Source organism: Calliopsis andreniformis, unplaced genomic scaffold (assembly GCF_051401765.1).
Source record: "Calliopsis andreniformis isolate RMS-2024a unplaced genomic scaffold, iyCalAndr_principal scaffold0015, whole genome shotgun sequence".
NCBI classification, from domain to species: Eukaryota; Metazoa; Arthropoda; class Insecta; order Hymenoptera; family Andrenidae; genus Calliopsis; species Calliopsis andreniformis.
In genome coordinates this window covers 9,015,385-9,030,924 of record NW_027480428.1, presented here as the reverse complement: position 1 = coordinate 9,030,924, position 15,540 = coordinate 9,015,385, and positions in this window count along the sequence as shown.

Here is a 15,540-nt window from a genome sequence, read left to right as displayed (position 1 = left end):
TATTTTATGTTTCTGACGTTGACTTCTTAGGCCCTAGCTATTCGATCAGGTGGAGCAACGCCCTAGTGTGAAGGCTAGGTTGCCCGGAACGTAGAACATACCATTACCTTCACACTGGTTGCAATTATTCCTGTTATACGATGGAAAAACTGTTGCATCTTTATTGTATTTTATGCTTCTGGCGTTCACTTCTTGTGCCCTAACTATTCAATCTGGTGGAGCAACGTCCTAGGGTGAAGCCTAGGCTGCCCGGAACGTAGAAATGACCATAACTTTCACACTGGTTGCAATTATTCCTTTTATACGATGGAAAAGCCGTTACATTTATATTGAATTTTATGCTTCTGGCGTTGACTTCTTAGGCCCTAGCTATTCGATCTGGTGGAACAGCGACCTAGAGTGAAGCCTAGGTTACCCGGAACGTAGAAATGACCATTACTTTCACACTGTTTGCAAATATACATTATATACGATGGAAAAGCTGTTGTATTTATATCGCATTTTATGCTTCTGGCGATGACTTCTTAGGCCCTAACTATTCGATCTCTTCGACCAACGCCCTAGAGTGAAGCCTAGGTTGCCCGGAACGTAGAACATACCATTACCTTCACACAGGTTGCAATTATTTCTGTTATACGATGGAAAAACTGTTGCATCTTTATTGTATTTTATGCTTCTGGCGTTGACTTATAAGGCCCTAACTATTCGAAATGGTGTAACAACGCCCTAGAGTGAAGCCTAGGTTGCCCTGTACGTAGAAATGACCATTACTTTCACACTGTTTGCAAATATACATTATATACGATGGAAAAACTGTTGTACTTATTTGTATTTTATTCTTCTGGCGTTGACTTCTTAGGCCCTAGCTATTCCATCAGGTGGAGCAACGCCCTAGAGTGAAGCCTAGGTTGACTGGAACGTAGAAATGACCATAACTTTCACACTGGTTGCAATTATTCGTTTTATACGATGGAAAAGCTGTTTTATTTATAACGTATTTTATGCTTCTAGCGGTGACTTCTTAGGCCCTAGCTATTCGATCTCGTGGAGCAACGCCCTTGAGTGAAGCCTAGGTTGCCCGGAACGTAGAAACGACCATTACTTTCACACGGTTTGCAAATATACATTATATACGATGGAAAAGCTGTTGCATTTATATTGTATTTTATGTTTCTGGCGTTGACTTCTTAGGCCCTAGCTATTCGATCAGGTGGAGCAACGCCCTAGTGTGAAGGCTAGGTTGCCCGGAACGTAGAACATACCATTACCTTCACACTGGTTGCAATTATTCCTGTTATACGATGGAAAAACTGTTGCATCTTTATTGTATTTTATGCTTCTGGCGTTCACTTCTTGTGCCCTAACTATTCAATCTGGTGGAGCAACGTCCTAGGGTGAAGCCTAGGCTGCCCGGAACGTAGAAATGACCATAACTTTCACACTGGTTGCAATTATTCCTTTTATACGATGGAAAAGCCGTTACATTTATATTGAATTTTATGCTTCTGGCGTTGACTTCTTAGGCCCTAGCTATTCGATCTGGTGGAACAGCGACCTAGAGTGAAGCCTAGGTTGCCCGGAACGTAGAAATGACCATCACTTTCAAACTGGTTGCATTTATTCCTGTAATACGATGGAAAATCTGTTGTATTTATATTGTACTTTATGCTTCTGGCGTTCACTTCCTAGGCCCTAGCTATTCGATCTGGTGGAGCAACGCCCTAGAGTGAAGCCTAGGTTACCCGGAACGTAGAAATGACCATTACTTTCACACTGTTTGCAAATATACATTATATACGATGGAAAAGCTGTTGTATTTATATCGCATTTTATGCTTCTGGCGATGACTTCTTAGGCCCTAACTATTCGATCTCTTCGACCAACGCCCTAGAGTGAAGCCTAGGTTGCCCGGGACGTAGAAATAACCATTACCTTCACACTGGTTGCAATTATTTCTGTTATACGATGGAAAAACTGTTGCATTTTTATTGCATTTTATGCTTCGGGCGTTGACTTCTAAGGCTCTAACTATTCAATCTGGTGGAGCAACGCCCTAGGATGAAGCCTAGGTTGCCCTGAAAGTAGAAAGCACCATAACTTTCATACTGGGTGCAATTATTCGTTTTATACGATGGAAAAACTGTTGTATTTATATCGTATTTTGTGCTTCTGGCGTTCACTTCTTAGGCCCTACCTATCCGATATGGTGGAGCAACGCCCTGGAGTGAAACCCAGGTTACCCTGAACGTAGAAATGACCAGTACTTTCACACTGGTTGCAGTTATTCCTTCTATACGATGGAAAAACTGTTGCATTTTAATTGTATTCTATGCTTCTGGCGTTGAATTCTAACTCCCTAACTATTCGATATCGTAAAGCAACGCCCTAGAGTGATGCCTAGGTTACCCGGAACGTAGAAATGACCATCACTTTCACACTGTTTGCAAATATACATTATATACGATGGAAAAACTGTTGTACTTATATTGTATTTTATTCTTCTGGCGTTGACTTCTTAGGCCCTAACTATTCAATCCTGTGGAGCAACGCCCGAGTGTGAAGCCTAGGTTGTCCGGAACATAGAAATGACCATTACTTTCACACTGTTTGCAAATATACATTATATACGATGGAAATGTTGTTGTATTTATATTGTATTTTATGCTTCTGGCGTTGACTTCTTAGGCCCTAACTATTCGATCGTGTCGAGGAACGCCCTAGAGTGAAGCCTAGGTTGCCCGGAACGTAGAACATACCATTACCTTCACACTGGTTGCAATTATTTCTGTTATACGATGGAAAAACTGTTGCATCTTTATTGTATTTTATGCTTCTGGCGTTGACTTATAAGGCCCTAACTATTCGATATGGTTTAACAACGCCCTAGAGTGAAGCCTAGGTTGCCCGGAACGTAGAAATGACCATTACTTTCACACTGTTTGCAAATATACATTATATACGATGGAAAAACTGTTGTAGTTATTTGTATTTTATTCTCCTGGCGTTGACTTCTTAGGCCCTAGCTATTCGATCAGGTGGAGCAACGCCCTAGAGTGAAGCCTAGGTTGACTGGAACGTAGAAATGACCATAACTTTCACACTGGTTGCAATTATTCGTTTTATACGATGGAAAAGCTGTTTTATTTGTAACGTATTTTATGCTTCTAGCGGTGACTTCTTAGGCCCTAGCTATTCGATCTCGTGGAGCAACGCCCTTGAGTGAAGCCTAGGTTGCCCGGAACGTAGAAACGACCATTACTTTCACACTGTTTGCAAATATACATTATATACGATGGAAAAGCTGTTGTATTTATATTGTATTTTATGTTTCTGGCGTTGACTTCTTAGGCTGTAGCTATTCGATCAGGGGGAGCAACGCCCTAGTGTGAAGCCTAGGTTGCCCGGAACGTAGAACATACCATTACCTTCACACTGGTTGCAATTATTCCTGTTATACGATGGAAAAGCTGTTGCATCTTTACAGTATTTTATGCTTCTGGCGTTGACTTCTTGGGCCGTAACTATACGCCCTGGTGGAGCAACGCCCTGGAGTAAAACCTAGGTTGCCCGGAACGTAGAAATGACCACTACTATCACACTGGTTGCAAATTATTCCTGCTACACGATGGAAAAACTGTTGTATTTTTATTGCATTTTATGCTTCTGGCGTTGACTTCTTAGGCCCTAGCTATTCGATCTGGTGGAACAGCGACCTAGAGTGAAGCCTAGGTTGCCCGGAACGTAGAAATGACCATCACTTACAAACTGGTTGCATTTATTCCTGTAATACGATGGAAAATCTGTTGTATTTATATTGTACTTTATGCTTCTGGCGTTCACTTCTTAGGCCCTAGCTATTCGATCTGGTGGAGCAACGCCCTAGAGTGAAGCCTAGGTTACCCGGAACGTAGAAATGACCATTACTTTCACACTGTTTGCAAATATACATTATATACGATGGAAAAGCTGTTGTATTTATATCGCATTTTATGCTTCTGGCGATGACTTCTTAGGCCTTAACTATTCGATCCCTTCGACCAACGCCCTAGAGTGAAGCCTAGGTTGCCCGGGACGTAGAAATAACCATTACCTTCACACTGGTTGCAATTATTTCTGTTATACGATGGAAAAACTGTTGCATCTTTATTGTATTTTATGCTTCTGGCGTTGACTTATAAGGCCCTAACTATTCGATCTGGTGGAGCAACGCCATAGAGTGAAGCGTAGGTTGCCCGGAACGTAGAAATGACCATTACGTTCTCACTGTTTGCAATTAACAATTTTATACGATGGAAAAGCTGTTGTATTTATATTGTATTTTATTCTTCTGGCGTTGACTTCTTAGGCCCTAACTATTCGATATGGTGGAGCAACGCCCTAGAGTGAAACCCAGGTTACCCGGAACGTAGAAATGACCATTATGTTCACACTGGTTGTAATTATTCCTGTTATACGATGGAAAAAATGTTGCATCTTTATTGTATTTTAATATTCTGGCGTTGACTTCTAAGGCCCTAACTATTCGATCTGGTGGTGCAACGCCGTAGAGTGAAGCCTAGGTTGCCCGTAACATAGAAATGACCATAACTTTCACACTGGTTGCAATTATTAGTTCTATACGATGGAAAAGCTGTTGTATTTATATTGTATTTTATGCTTCTGGCGTTCACTTCTTAGGCCCTAACTATTCGATCTGGTGGAACAACGCCCTAGAGTGAAGCCTAGGTTGCCCGGAACGTAGAAATGACCATTACCTTCACGCTTGTTGCAATTATTCCTGTTATACGATCAAAAAACTGTTGTAATTTTATTGTATTTTATGGTTCAGGCGTTGACTTCTAATGCCGGAGCTATTCGATCTGGTGGAGCGACGCCCTAGAGTGATACCTAGGTTGCACGGGACGTAGAAATGACCATTACTTTCACCCTGGTTGCAATTACTCCTGTTATACGATGGAAAAACTGTTGTATTTTTATTGTATTTTAAGCTTTTGGCGTGGAATTCTAAGTCCCTAGCTATTCGATCAGGTGGAGCAACGCCCTAGAGTGAAGCCTAGGTTGACTGGAACGTAGAAATGACCATAACTTTCACACTGGTTGCAATTATTCGTTTTATACGATGGAAAAGCTGTTTTATTTGTAACGTATTTTATGCTTCTAGCGGTGACTTCTTAGGCCCTAGCTATTCGATCTCGTGGAGCAACGCCCTTGAGTGAAGCCTAGGTTGCCCGGAACGTAGAAACGACCATTACTTTCACACTGTTTGCAAATATATATTATATACGATGGAAAAGCTGTTGTATTTATATTGTATTTTATGTGTCTGGCGTTGACTTCTTAGGCTGTAGCTATTCGATCAGGGGGAGCAACGCCCTAGTGTGAAGCCTAGGTTGCCCGGAACGTAGAACATACCATTACCTTCACACTGGTTGCAATTATTCCTGTTATACGATGGAAAAACTGTTGCATCTTTATTGTATTTTATCCTTCTGGCGTTCACTTCTTGTGCCCTAACTATTCAATCTGGTGGAGCAACGTCCTAGGGTGAAGCATAGGCTGCCCGGAACGTAGAAATGACCATAACTTTCACACTGGTTGCAATTATTCCTTTTATACGATGGAAAAGCCGTTGCATTTATATTGTATTTTATGCTTCTGGCGTTGACTTCTTAGGCCCTAGCTATTCGATCTGGTGGAACAGCGACCTAGAGTGAAGCCTAGGTTGCCCGGAACGTAGAAATGACCATCACTTACAAACTGGTTGCATTTATTCCTGTAATACGATGGAAAATCTGTTGTATTTATATTGTACTTTATGCTTCTGGCGTTCACTTCTTAGGCCCTAGCTATTCGATCTGGTGGAGCAACGCCCTAGAGTGAAGCCTAGGTTACCCGGAACGTAGAAATGACCATTACTTTCACACTGTTTGCAAATATACATTATATACGATGGAAAAGCTGTTGTATTTATATCGCATTTTATGCTTCTGGCGATGACTTCTTAGGCCTTAACTATTCGATCCCTTCGACCAACGCCCTAGAGTGAAGCCTAGGTTGCCCGGGACGTAGAAATAACCATTACCTTCACACTGGTTGCAATTATTTCTGTTATACGATGGAAAAACTGTTGCATCTTTATTGTATTTTATGCTTCTGGCGTTGACTTATAAGGCCCTAACTATTCGATCTGGTGGAGCAACGCCATAGAGTGAAGCGTAGGTTGCCCGGAACGTAGAAATGACCATTACGTTCTCACTGTTTGCAATTAACAATTTTATACGATGGAAAAGCTGTTGTATTTATATTGTATTTTATTCTTCTGGCGTTGACTTCTTAGGCCCTAACTATTCGATATGGTGGAGCAACGCCCTAGAGTGAAACCCAGGTTGCCCGGAACGTAGAAATGACCATAACTTTCACACTGGTAGCAATTATTCGTTTTATACAATGGAAAAACGGTTCTATCCATTTTGTATTTTATGCTTCTGACGTTGACTTCTTATGCCCTAACTATTCGATCGGGTCGAGGAACGCCCTAGAGTGAAGCCTAGGTTGCCCGGAACGTAGAACATACCATTACGTTCACACTGGTTGCAATTATTTCTGTTATACAATGGAAAAACTGTTGCATCTTTATTGTATTTTATGCTTCTTGCGTTGACTTATAAGGCCCTAACTATTCGATCTGGTGGAGCAACGCCATAGAGTGAAGCGTAGGTTGCCCGGAACGTAGAAATGACCATTACGTTCTCACTGTTTGCAATTAACAATTTTATACGATGGAAAAGCTGTTGTATTTATATTGTATTTTATTCTTCTGGCGTTGACTTCTTAGGCCCTAACTATTCGATATGGTGGAGCAACGCCCTAGAGTGAAACCCAGGTTACCCGGAACGTAGAAATGACCATTATGTTCACACTGGTTGTAATTATTCCTGTTATACGATGGAAAAAATGTTGCATCTTTATTGTATTTTAATCTTCTGGCGTTGACTTCTAAGGCCCTAACTATTCGATCTGGTGGTGCAACGCCGTAGAGTGAAGCCTAGGTTGCCCGTAACATAGAAATGACCATAACTTTCACACTGGTTGCAATTATTAGTTCTATACGATGGAAAAGCTGTTGTATTTATATTGTATTTTATGCTTCTGGCGTTCACTTCTTAGGCCCTAACTATTCGATCTGGTGGAACAACGCCCTAGAGTGAAGCCTAGGTTGCCCGGAACGTAGAAATGACCATTACCTTCACGCTTGTTGCAATTATTCCTGTTATACGATCAAAAAACTGTTGTAATTTTATTGTATTTTATGGTTCAGGCGTTGTGTTCTTAGGCCCTAACTATTCAATCCTGTGGAGCAACGCCCGAGTGTGAAGCCTAGGTTGTCCGGAACATAGAAATGACCATTACTTTCACACTGTTTGCAAATATACATTATATACGATGGAAATGTTGTTGTATTTATATTGTATTTTATGCTTCTGGCGTTGACTTCATAGGCCCTAACTATTCGATCGTGTCGAGGAACGCCCTAGAGTGAAGCCTAGGTTGCCCGGAACGTAGAACATACCATTACCTTCACACTGGTTGCAATTATTTCTGTTATACGATGGAAAAACTGTTGCATCTTTGTTGTATTTTATGCTTCTGGCGTTGACTTCTAAGGCCCTAACTATTCAATCTGGAGGAGCAACGCCCTAGAGTGACACCTAGGTTGCCTGGAACGTAGAAATGACCATAACTTTCACACTTGTTGCATTTATTCCTGTAATACGAAGGAAAAACTGTTGTATTTATATTGTATTTTATGCTTCTGGCGTTCACTTCTTAGGCCCTATCTGTTTCATCTGGTCGAGCAACATACTAGGGTGAAGCCTAGGCGGCCGGGAACGTAGAAATGATCATAACTTTCACACTGGTTGCAATTATTCCTTTTATACGATGGAAAAGCCGTTGCATTTATATTGTATTTTATGCTCCTGGCGTTCACTTCTTAGGCCCTAACTATTCGATCTGGTGGAACACCGCCCTAGTGTGAAGCCTAGGTTGCCCGGAACGTAGAAATGACCATAACTTTCACACTGGTAGCAATTATTCGTTTTATACAATGGAAAAACGGTTCTATCCATTTTGTATTTTATGCTTCTGACGTTGACTTCTTATGCCCTAACTATTCGATCGGGTCGAGGAACGCCCTAGAGTGAAGCCTAGGTTGCCCGGAACGTAGAACATACCATTACCTTCACACTGGTTGCAATTATTTCTGTTATACAATGGAAAAACTGTTGCATCTTTATTGTATTTTATGCTTCTTGCGTTGACTTATAAGGCCCTAACTATTCGATATGGTGTAACAACGCCCTATGGTGGAGCCTAGGTTGCCCGGAACGTAGAAATGACCAGTACTTTCACACTGGTTGCAGATATTCATTTTATGCGATGGAAAAGCTCTTCTATTTATATTGTATTTTATTCTTCTGCCGTTGACCTCTAAGGACCTAACTATTCGATGTGGTGGAGCAACACCCTAGAGTGAAGCATAGGGTGCCAGGAGCGCAGAAATGACCATTACCTTCACACTGTTTGCAATTGTTCCTGTTATACGATGGAAGAACTGTTGTATTTACACTGTATTTTATGCTTCTGGCGTTGACTTCTTAGGCCCTAACTATTCGCTCTGGCGGAGCAACGGCCTAGAGTGTAGCCTAGGTTGCCCGGAACGTAGAAATGACCAGTACGTTCACACTGGTTGCCATTATCCGTTTTACACGATGGAAAAGCTGTTGTATTTATATTTCATTTTATGCTTCTGGCGTGGACTCCTTAGGCACTAGCTATTCGATCTGGTGGAGCAACGCCCTAGAGTGAAGCCTAGGTTGCCCGGAACGTAGAAATGACCAGTACCTTCACACTCTTTGCAATTATTCCTTTTATACGATGGAAAAACTGTTGCATTTTTATTGCATTTTATGCTTCGGGCGTTGACTTCTAAGGCTCTAACTATTCAATCTGGTGGAGCAACGCCCTAGGATGAAGCCTAGGTTGCCCTGAAAGTAGAAAGCACCATAACTTTCATACTGGGTGCAATTATTCGTTTTATACGATGGAAAAACTGTTGTATTTATATCGTAATTTGTGCTTCTGGCGTTCACTTCTTAGGCCCTAACTATTCGATCTGGTGGAGCAACGCCCTTGGGTGAAGCCTAGGTTGTCCGGAACGTAGAAATGACCATTACCTTCACGCTGGTTGCAATCATTCCTGTTATACGATTAAAAAACTGTTGTACTTTTATTGTAATTTATGCTTCAGGCGTTGACTTGTAAGGCCGGAGCTATTCGATGTGGTGGAGTTACGCCCTAGAGTGAAGCCTAGGTTACCCGGAACGTAGAAATGACCATTACTTTCACACTGTTTGCAAATATACATTATATACGATGGAAATGCTGTTGTATTTGTATTGTATTTTATGCTTCTGGCGTTGAATTCTTAGGCCCTACCTATCCGATATGGTGGAGCAACGCCCTGGAGTGAAACCCAGGTTACCCTGAACGTAGAAATGACCAGTACTTTCACACTGGTTGCAGTTATTCCTTCTATACGATGGAAAAACTGTTGCATTTTAATTGTATTCTATGCTTCTGGCGTTGAATTCTAACTCCCTAACTATTCGATATCGTAAAGCAACGCCCTAGAGTGATGCCTAGGTTACCCGGAACGTAGAAATGACCATTACTTTCACACTGTTTGCAATCATTCCTGTTATACGATTAAAAAACTGTTGTATTTTTATTGTATTTTATTCTTCTGGCGTTGTGTTCTTAGGCCCTAACTATTCAATCCTGTGGAGCAACGCCCGAGTGTGAAGCCTAGGTTGTCCGGAACATAGAAATGACCATTACTTTCACACTGTTTGCAAATATACATTATATACGATGGAAATGTTGTTGTATTTATATTGTATTTTATGCTTCTGGCGTTGACTTCATAGGCCCTAACTATTCGATCGTGTCGAGGAACGCCCTAGAGTGAAGCCTAGGTTGCCCGGAACGTAGAACATACCATTACCTTCACACTGGTTGCAATTATTTCTGTTATACGATGGAAAAACTGTTGCATCTTTATTGTATTTTATGCTTCTGGCGTTGACGTATAAGGCCCTAACTATTCGATATGGTGTAACAGCGCCCTAGCGTGAAGCCTAGGTTGCCCGGAACGTAGAAATGACCATTACTTTCACACTGTTTGCAAATATACATTATATACGATGGAAAAACTGTTGTACTTATTTGTATTTTATTCTTCTGGCGTTGACTTCTTAGGCCCTAGCTATTCGATCAGGTGGAGCAACGCCCTAGAGTGAAACCTAGGTTGACTGGAACGTAGAAATGACCATAACTTTCACACTGGTTGCAATTATTCGTTTTATACGATGGAAAAGCTGTTTTATTTATAACGTATTTTATGCTTCTAGCGGTGACTTCTTAGGCCCTAGCTATTCGATCTCGTGGAGCAACGCCCTTGAGTGAAGCCTAGGTTGCCCAGAACGTAGAAACGACCATTACTTTCACACTGTTTGCAAATATACATTACATACGATGGAAAAGCTGTTGTATTTATATTGTATTTTATGTTTCTGGCGTTGACTTCTTAGGCCCTAGCTATTCGATCAGGTGGAACAACGCCCTAGTGTGAAGCCTAGGTTGCCCGGAACGTAGAACATACCATTACCTTCACACTGGTTGCAATTATTCCTGTTATACGGTGGAAAAACTGTTGCATCTTTATTGTATTTTATGCTTCTGGCGTTCACTTCTTGTGCCCTAACTATTCAATCTGGTGGACCAACGTCCTAGGGTGAAGCCTAGGCTGCCCGGAACGTAGAAATGACCATAACTTTCACACTGGTTGCAATTATTCCTTTTATACGATGGAAAAGCCGTTGCATTTATATTGTATTTTATGCTTCTGGCGTTGACTTCTTAGGCCCTAGCTATTCGATCTGGTGGAACAGCGACCTAGAGTGAAGCCTAGGTTGCCCGGAACGTAAAAATGACCATCACTTTCAAAATGGTTGCATTTATTACTGTAATACGATGGAAAATCTGTTGTATTTATATTGTACTTTATGATTCTGGCGTTCACTTCTTAGGCCCTAGCTATTCGATCTGGTGGAGCAACGTCCTAGAGTGAAGCCTAGGTTACCCGGAACGTGGAAATGACCATTACTTTCACACTGTTTGCAAATATACATTATATACGATGGAAAAGCTGTTGTATTTATATCGCATTTTATGCTTCTGGCGATGACTTCTTAGGCCCTAACTATTCGATCTCTTCGACCAACGCCCTAGAGTGAAGCCTAGGTTGCCCGGGACGTAGAAATAACCATTACCTTCACACTGGTTGCAATTATTTCTGTTATACGATGGAAAAACTCTTGCATCTTTATTGTATTTTATGCTTCTGGCGTTGACTTATAAGGCCCTAACTATTCGATCTGGTGGAGCAACGCCCTAGAGTGAAGCCTAGGTTACCCGGAACGTGGAAATGACCATTACTTTCACGCTGTTTGCAAATATACATTATATACGATGGAAAAGCTGTTGTATTTATATCGCATTTTATGCTTCTGGCGATGACTTCTTAGGCCCTAACTATTCGATCTGGTGGAGCAACGCCATAGAGTGAAGCCTAGGTTGCCCGGAACGTAGAAATGACCATTACCTTCACGCTTGTTGCAATTATTCCTGTTATACGATGAAAAAACTGTTGTATTTTTATTGTATTTTATGCTTCAGGCGTTGACTTCTAATGTCGGAGCTTTTCGATCTGGTGGAGCAACGCCCGAGAGTGATACCTAGGTTGCCCGGTACGTAGAAATGACCATCACTTTCAAACTGGTTGCAATTATTCCTGTTATACGATGGAAAAACTGTTGTATTCTTATTGCATTCTATGCTTCGGGCGTTGACTTCTAAGGCTCTGACTATTCAGTCTGGTGGAGCAACGTCCTAGGATGAAGCCTAGGTTGCCCTGAAAGTAGAAAGGACCATAACTTTCATACTGGGTGCAATTATTCGTTTTATACGTTGGAAAAACTGTTGTATTTATATAGCATTTTGTGCTTCTGGCGTTCACTTCTTAGGCCCTAACTATTCCATCTGGTGAAACAACGCCCTTGGGTGAAGCCTAGGTTGCCCGGAACGTAGAAATGACCATTACCTTCACGCTGGTTGCAATCATTCCTGTTATACGATTAAAAAACTGTTTTATTTTTATTGTAATTTATGCTTCAGGCGTTGACTTCTAAGGCCGGAGCTATTCGATGTGCTGGAGCTACGCCCTAGAGTGAAGCCTAGGTTACCCGGAACGTAGAAATAACCATTACTTTCACACTGCTTGCAAATATACATTATATACGATGGAAAAGCTGTTGTATTTATATCGTATTTTATGCTTCTGGCGTTGACTTCTTAGGCCCTAACTATCCGATGTGCTGGAGCAACGCCCTAGAGTGAAGCCTAGGTTGCCCGGAACGTAGGACATACCATTACCTTCACACTGGTTGCAGTTATTCCTGCTATACGATGGAAAAACTGTTGCATTTTAATTGTATTTTATGCTTCTGGCGTTGAATTCTAACTCCCTAACTATTCGATCTCGTGGAGCAACGCCCTAGAGTGAAGCCTAGCTTGCCCGGAGCGTAGAAATGACCATTACTTTCACACTGGTTGCAATTATTCTTTTTATACGATGGAATAACTGTTGTATTTTTATTGTGTTTCCTGCTTCTGGCTTTGACTTCTAAGGTCCTAGCTATTCGATGTCGTGGGGCAACGTCCAAGAGTGAAGCCCAGGTTGCCCGGAACGTATATATGACCATATCTTTCATACTGGTTGCAATTATTCCTGTTATTCGATGAAAAAACTGTTGGATTTATATTGTATTTTATGCTTCTGGCGTTGACTTCTAAGGCCCTAACCACTCGATATGGTGGAGAAACGCCCTAGAATGAAGCTTAGTTTGCCCGGAACGTAGAAACGACCATATCTTTCACAGTGGTTGCTGTTATTCATGTTATACGATGGAAAGCTGTTGTATTCATATTGTATTTTATGCTTCTGGCGTTGACTTCTAACGCCGTAGCTACTAGATGTGGTGGAGCAACGCCCTCGAGTGACGCCCAGGTTGCCCGGAACGTAGAAATGACCATTACTTTCACACTGTTTGCAAATACACATTATATACGATGGAAAAGCTGTTGTATTTATATTTTATTTTATGCTTCTGGCGTTGACTTCTTAGGACCTAACTATTTGATCTGGTGGAGCACCGCCCTAGAGTAAAGCCTAGGTTGCCAGGAATGTAGAACATACCATTACCTTCACACTGGTTGCAATTATTCCTGTTATACAATGGAAAAACTTTTGCATCTTTATTGTATTTTATGCTTCTCGCGTTGACTTCTAAGGCCCTAACCACTCGATCTGGTAGAGAAACACCTTAGAGTAAAGCCTATGTTGCCCGGAACGTAGAAATGACCATTACCTTCACGCTTGCTGCAATTATTCCTGCTATACGATGAAAAAACTGTTGTATTTTTATTGCATTTTATGCTTCAGGCGTTGACTTCTAAGGCCGTAGCTATTCGATGTGGTGGAGCAGCGCCCTAGGGTGAAGCCTATGTTGCCCGGAACGTAGAAATGATCATAACTTTCACACTGGTTGCAATTATTCGTTTTATACAATGGAAAAACTGTTGTATTTATATTGTATTTTATGCTTCTGGCGTTGACTTCTATGGCCCTATGTATTCGGTCTGGTGGAGCAACTTCCGAAGATGAAGCCAATGTTGCCCGGAACGTAGAAATGACCATAACTTTCACACTGGTTGCAATTATTCGTTTTATAAGATGGAAAAACTGTTGTATTTATATTGTATTTTATGCTTCTGACGTTGACTTCTACGGCCGTAGCTATTCAATGTGGTGGAGTAATGCCCTAGAGTGAAACCTGGGTTGCCCGGATCGTAGAAATGACCATCACTTTCACACTGGTTGCAATTATTCGTTTTATACGTTGGAAAAACTGTTGTATTTATATAGCATTTTGTGCTTCTGGCGTTCACTTCTTAGGCCCTAACTATTCCATCTGGTGAAACAACGCCCTTGGGTGAAGCCTAGGTTGCCCGGAACGTAGAAATGACCATTACCTTCACGCTGGTTGCAATCATTCCTGTTATACGATTAAAAAACTGTTGTATTTTTATTGTAATTTATGCTTCAGGCGTTGACTTCTAAGGCCGGAGCTATTCGATGTGCTGGAGCTACGCCGTAGAGTGAAGCCTAGGTTACACGGAACGTAGAAATAACCATTACTTTCACACTGCTTGCAAATATACATTATATACGATGGAAAAGCTGTTGTATTTATATCGTATTTTATGCTTCTGGCGTTGACTTCTTAGGCCCTAACTATTCGATGTGCTGGAGCAACGCCCTAGAGTGAAGCCTAGGTTGCCCGGAACGTAGAACATACCATTACCTTCACACTGGTTGCAGTTATTCCTGCTATACGATGGAAAAACTGTTGCATTTTAATTGTATTTTATGCTTCTGGCGTTGAATTCTAACTCCCTAACTATTCGATCTCGTGGAGCAACGCCCTAGAGTGAAGCCTAGCTTGCCCGGAGCGTAGAAATGACCATTACTTTCACACTGGTTGCAATTATTCTTTTTATACGATGGAATAACTGTTGTATTTTTATTGTGTTTCCTGCTTCTGGCTTTGACTTCTAAGGTCCTAGCTATTCGATGTCGTGGGGCAACGTCCAAGAGTGAAGCCCAGGTTGCCCGGAACGTATATATGACCATATCTTTCATACTGGTTGCAATTATTCCTGTTATTCGATGAAAAAACTGTTGGATTTATATTGTATTTTATGCTTCTGGCGTTGACTTCTAAGGCCCTAACCACTCGATATGGTGGAGAAACGCGCTAGAATGAAGCTTAGTTTGCCCGGAACGTAGAAACGACCATATCTTTCACAGTGGTTGCTGTTATTCCTGTTATACGATGGAAAGCTGTTGTATTCATATTGTATTTTATGCTTCTGGCGTTGACTTCTAAGGCCGTAGCTACTAGATGTGGTGGAGCAACGCCCTAGAGTGACGCCCAGGTTGCCCGGAACGTAGAAATGACCATTACTTTCACACTGTTTGCAATTATTCGTTTTATACGATGGAAAAGCTGTTGTATTTATATTTTATTTTATGCTTCTGGCGTTGACTTCTTAGGACCTAACTATTTGATCTGGTGGAGCACCGCCCTAGAGTAAAGCCTAGGTTGCCAGGAATGTAGAACATACCATTACCTTCACACTGGTTGCAATTATGCCTGTTATACAATGGAAAAACTTTTGCATCTTTATTGTATTTTATGCTTCTCGCGTTGACTTCTAAGGCCCTAACCACTCGATCTGGTAGAGAAACACCTTAGAGTAAAGCCTATGTTGCCCGGAACGTAGAAATGACCATTA